At 50.4% G+C, this 5,923-nt stretch overlaps 1 pseudogene; it reads left to right on the top strand.

Moving 5' to 3' along the window:
* Positions 1-362: 362 nt before the first annotated feature.
* On the top strand, positions 363-1,040 carry LOC105102200 (cellular retinoic acid-binding protein 1-like; annotated as a pseudogene).
* Positions 1,041-5,923: the final 4,883 nt, after the last annotated feature.

The raw sequence follows: 5,923 nt of genomic DNA, 5'->3' as shown, positions 1-5,923 counted from the left end.
GCCTGCAAGTTTCCAGGAGCCTCGTTGCAATGACTACAACTTGTTAGTATTAAAGAATTACTTCCCAACAACTCTTCAGATAGAAACTAAATGAGATAAATGATTTTGTTGTACTTTTTAAAATTAAAGAATTGTTAAAGATGCTTTATTCAGTTTACAGACTAGAATATTAAAAGTTTTAAGCACTTTATGAAAACCAATCATTTGCCACCTGCTTAAGAAAAAGATTTAATTTTATTGTAAGCCTCAGGAGCATTTACATTTTATCCACAGGTTGTTCAAATGAGTAGCATTTAATTAAATAGAAACAATTATACAAGTAGAATTCTAATCTAAAAAGTCCTAAGTGGCTATATGGTAACATGGGTACGTAACTCTTATATCCTTGGATGCAAGAAATTCTAGTTTCAGATAATTTTTCACTTTAAAAAATTGTCCACACTTATGGAACTTAAAAAACATTGTTGAGTCTCCGCCTTGCAGCTTGGAGTGTGCACCTGCCGTGCCGCAGCTGTCTGAGCCGGCCGCCGCATTCCCGCCGCCGCCACCTCTGCCAGCATTCCCAACTTCGCCGGCACTTGGAAGATGCACAGCAGCGAGAATTTCGATGAGCTGCTCAAGGGGCTGGGCGTGAAGGCCATGCTGAGGAAAGTGGCCAAGGCGGCTGCGTCCAAGCCGCACGTGAAGACCCGCCAGGATGGGGATCAGTTCTACATAAAGACATCCACCACGGTGCGCACCACCGAGATCGACTTCAAGGTGGGAGAAGGCTTTGAGGAGGAGAGAGAGGACGGACGCAAGTGCAGGAGTTCAGCCACTTGGGAGAATGAGAGCAAGGTCCACTGCACACAAACTCTCCTCGAGGGCGACGGCCCCTAACCTCCTGGACCCACGAGCTGGCCAACGACGAGCTCATCCTGACTTTCGGCGCTGATGACGTGGTCTGCACGAGAATTTATGTTCGGGAGTGAAGGCGGCCAGCTTACTCCTGCTTTGAGGGTGGGATGCATGTTCCCCTGAAAAATGTCATAGTTCTGAGCTGCCAGTGGACCTCCCCTTCCCCCCTTCAACATTAGGAGATCCCATTTTCCCCACGGTAATGTAGTGTTTCCCCCCAAGGCCTTTTCTGCTTCTGTGCTCCTGGTGCTCCCTAGTTTGGCATCTGTATGGTTTCATCAGTCATTAAACTGGTTGTACACATCTCAAAAAAAAAATTGTCACTTGATATTTGAAGATGAACATTTCACGTAAATTAATCTAATAATAGCAACACATCGCACTTACAAAACCTCTGTGATAATGGCAGGTTGTTCATTTTGAAATCCTGGGCCACGGTTTCTAGGTTCACTGTTTGCTCTAAGGCTCTGATATAAAGTGGCTTATTTTCCTCAGGGGCAGCTGAGGCCAAGCTGTGGGCCCCAAGCTCCCACCCACCCGCTCCCAGCCTGCTGGCGGGGAACCGCTGGGAAGTCCTGCTCCGACCACTCGTCCTCAGAGGGAAGACCTGGGCTCCTGTACGGATAGGTCAGCACGGAGCAGACTGCTGGGGAATCCTGGTTGCATTTGCACAATAAGCTAAGTGGTTAGTCTTAGATTCATAGCTTCAGATACATTTGTTTTTAATATTTTGCTCTTGGAATACAAAAAGTGAAGTGTGGTTTTCTATACAAGCAAAGTGACTTAAGAACAAATGGTCAAAAAAAGGCTCTGAAATATGGGGTATGTTTTCTGTTTGTTCCTCACCCTCCAAATCCCTCTGGGTTGGAAGAGAGTGAAGCGACTCTGGCCCAGTTCCCCTGACAGTGACTCCCCACTCCAGGATGGTCCACACCTGGGCCTTCTCCAACCTCTCCCGTCATGCTCACAGGCAGGTGGCTGCCCGACCATGCCCCCCAGGGCCCACAGCCACATCAGGAGCCCACACCATTCAGATCACATGCCCCCAGGCAGCTGACCACATGCCTCCCGGCTGCTAATCACATGCCCCCAGTCTCAAGAATACCTGCCTCTCAGCGGCAGATCATGTGCCTCCTGGCCACTGGTCTCCTGCCCCCAGGCCCCTGACCATGGGCCCAACCCTTGCTGATCATACGCCCCAAGGCTGCTGATCATGTGCCACCAGGCCCAAGATCACGTTCAGTGAAGTGGCACATTTGGTGCAGTTTTGAGGCTTCCACCATGGCTGATTTCTCTCTGCTGCTTCCTTGCCTCTGCTCTGAGCATTCAGGGGCCCTGTTCCTACATGCACGCCTTTGGATTTATCTCCTTTGGGTACTGACCACTGGCATCTCATAACAGCTTTCCTTCCTCCAGCAGAAGTTCCTGGGTGGAGGGAGATAGACTTGTGCCGGACACCTGTGAGCCCTGGGCTGTATGTGGGCGGCCCGAGTGTGGATGAGCCCAGAGCAGCTGTGTCACCTGGCCTGCTGAGGTGCTCAGTGTCAGGGAACCCAGGAGCCAGCAGCCTAGCGGGGGTGCCGAGGACCCTCAGGGACTCAGCAAATGTCCCTTCCAGCAGCCAGCCAGGCCAAAGTGGGGAAACTTTGGGGGACTACAGGTGGGAGAGTCACCGTCTTGTTTCTGGTTCACGAAGTCCAAGTTGGGATGGGATGTGAGATGCACCATGGGAGTGGGAGCTTTGTCAGGGCCTGATGGAAGAGCCGGGCACGAGATCGGGTTGGGCCACCATCAAGCCTGTGGCTGTAGAGTGGCATTATTGTGGGGACTGGCTATAGACTCCAGAGGAGGAGCTGACAGTTGCTGGGGCACAGGGAAAGTGGGGGACTGGGAGGCCCCAGGTGTCTGGGCTCAGCAACCAGGGGAGGTGGGGCTGCCTCCTGGGGTGTGGGGAACAGCAGCCTCACAGTTTTGTGAGGGGCCTGTCAGCCCTAAGGTGAGAGGGGGATGCAGGGTTTGGAGAGATGCGCCTGACCTGGGAGACGGGTCCAGGGAGGAAGGAGAGAGCCCAGGTGGAGGCAGGTGAGTTACAGCAGACTCCATGTAGGGGACTGTGGTCCTGAAGGAAGCAGCTCAGAGCCTGAGAGGATTGGCTGTCAGGTGCTCAGCTTCACTCTCCTGTTCCTTTGTAAAGCCGCTGTGTCAGAGTTTGAAACACTGCCCGGGGACCCCCTGAGACCAGTGCTGCCCTGGCTTCATCCAAGGGGTCAGGTGGAAAACAGAAAAACTGCAGGCCCCGCCCATGTCCCCACAGGGAATGGACCCCATCAGGGCACCGGGCTCACAGACTTCAGGAAACCATGGCCCTCAGGGCTGGTCTCCTCCTTGCTGTCACCTTCTGGTCAGAGGCCCAGGTGCCCTGTCCTGGCTCCACCCTCTAGGGCCTGGATCCTGGGACAGCTTGGGGGTAGCGCAAGACCCTCACACTCCTTTATCTGCCTGAGGGTGAGAATGTCTTAAAGGCTGCATTGGCAGATTTTGGAGGTCTGAATGTTTCCAGCAGGTATGGGGAGAAGGAAGGGGTGTGAGGTTCCTACATCGGTAGGGCTTTCCCAGGGCAAAGAGCTGTGCCTTCCCCTCCCAGTCCATTCCCCACACCATCCATCCAGGAAGCTCAGATCCAGGAGCACGAGGGCCAAGGCTCTCCCTTTGCTTGTCTGTGATTCCCATTCCCACAGCGAGGAGCCTGGCTCCCACCGTCTGCTGTTTATCAACAAAATTCTCTGTTGCTGGTTACATGCACAGTGGTTTCAGAATTGTTAACTACTACACCCCGGAAAGCACTTTATAATAGAAAGCCCACAGTTTAACAATGGTCCATTCTGCTTTTGCAGAAGAAGTCTGTTCAGTTCCAAAGTGAGCTTAGGTCAACACCTGTTGCCCCACCATCAACTATTTTTTCCACCCGTTTCTAATACATTTCATAGATTATGTGTCACACTGTGTGTTCCATCCTGTGACACTGCTACACCCTAAACAACTAAATCTGAATAGACTACAATTGACCTTTGGGCTGTACAAATGTGTGGGTGTAGACAAATGCATAGTGACAGGTGTCCATCCTAAAGTATCGCATGGAACACTTCAACCCCCCACCCCCACCCCATGATCTGCTCATGTACGTAGTTTTGCCTTTTCCATAATTGTCATCAATGGGGTCCTACTGTGAGCAGCCTCCTCAGACTGGGTTCTTTCACTTAGTAACATACAAGTGAGACTTACCTGTGTCTTTCCGGGGGCTGATGGTTTAATGTCTACTGTTGAGGAGAATTCCATTGCGTGTGTGTGGGAGGAAAACCTGTTTTCCCTCTGTCCTTCTAGGTTCTTGGATGAGACCTCCCAGGCCCTAATAAGACAGATTACTGGGAGAAAAACAAACAAGTTGAATAACATGCATACCTCCTGTATACAGGGGAGACATCCAGGAACACTGACTCCCTCCCTGAAATGGCCCAAAGCATCACCTTAAATATGACCTTCAGCTGAAAACAAAAGCAAGGCCTGGGGGAGGGAGGAAGTCATTTATGGCAGGCTACTGTGAAAGCTCAGTAAACAAGAGTGTAAGGTTTAAAGTTTGTGTCCCTGTTCACTTCATTCCATATGGCTTCCTATTAATTGTTTCTAAGTGTTTGGGGAAGTTACAGATATTTGTCTCTATTTCAGTTTGAATTTCCAGTTTAAAGGACTGAGCAGAGCCGCTGTCGGGGCAGGGCCTCCACTGGCTGTGAGGGCAGCTGGGCCCGCGCTTTCCCATTGGCTGGCCGGGCCCGGAGCCCGCCTCCCCCAGCTGCAGCGGGAATCTGCTTGCGTTCTGCCTGAGGATCTGGCGTCCTGCGCAGCTGCCTGGAGCTGCTTCTCCTCAGGACCTGTTGGGGCTTTGGGACAACAGGGGGTTATGTCCACGCTGACTGGAGCCCAGTCTCCTCAGGACCCAACAGGAGGTGCTGCACTGAAGGGAAGGTGAGGAGGAAGGAAAAGTGAGGGAAAGTGAGGAGAAGCTTCCCGTGAGGGGCTGACGGCTGAGGGGAATCCCTCCTCAGAGGCCCCGGGGGAGGAAGGGCTGGATGTGGGAAGCTGTGGGGTTTAGTCAGGTTTTGTGTGTGGTGTAGACAGTGTGCCGTTTCCTTCGTTGGCGTGCGGTGTCCAGTTTTCCCAGCACCATTCATTGAGGGGACTGTCCTCCCCCCCGGTGCAGGCTCCTGTCTCCTTTCTTGTGAGTTAACTGACCACATCCCCGTAGGTTTATTTGCAGGCTCTCTCTGGTCCATGTCCCTGCTGTTGTGCCAGTTCCACAATTCTTTGGTGACTGTGCTTTTGTAATGCCGTGTGAAGTCAGGGAGGGAGATGCCTCCAGCCTGTTTCCCGTTTGTAGAATCTCTCTGGCTATTCAGGGTCCTTTGTGTTTCCACACGAATGTTAGGGATGTTAGTTCTGTTTCTGTGAAAAATGCCACTGAAGTTTATTTTATTTTATTGAAGTATAGTCAATTCACAATGTTCTGTTGTTTTCTGGTGTAGGGCACAATGATTTGACATGCTTTCTTTGAGTTTGAACACTGCTTTGGGTAGAACGGGCATTTTAACAATATTAATTCTTTCTGTCCGTGTGCACAGGGTATCTTTTCATTTATTTGTGTCTGTTCAGATTCTTCCCTCAGTGTCTTAGAATTTTCAGTGTGCAGGTCTTTCACATCCTTGATTAAATTTTTTCCTAGGTATTTTTTTTTTTTTGGATGCAGTTGTAAATGGGATTAAAAAAAAGTCTTTCTGATGTTTCATTATTAATGTATAGAAAGATAACTGATTTTTGTGTATTGATTTTGTACCTTGTGGCTTTACTGAAATGATTCATTAGTTCTAACAGTGTTTTGATGGTTTGATGTGGAAAACTAGAAATCAGAAGTCACCCTGTTTGGACTCCATCCAGGTCCCCCACAGCACCTAAAACACAGTGGCCCCTAATCTTC

Source organism: Camelus dromedarius, chromosome 3 (assembly GCF_036321535.1).
Source record: "Camelus dromedarius isolate mCamDro1 chromosome 3, mCamDro1.pat, whole genome shotgun sequence".
Lineage (NCBI taxonomy): Eukaryota > Metazoa > Chordata > Mammalia > Artiodactyla > Camelidae > Camelus > Camelus dromedarius.
This window is presented reverse-complemented; position numbering and strand designations above follow the sequence as displayed.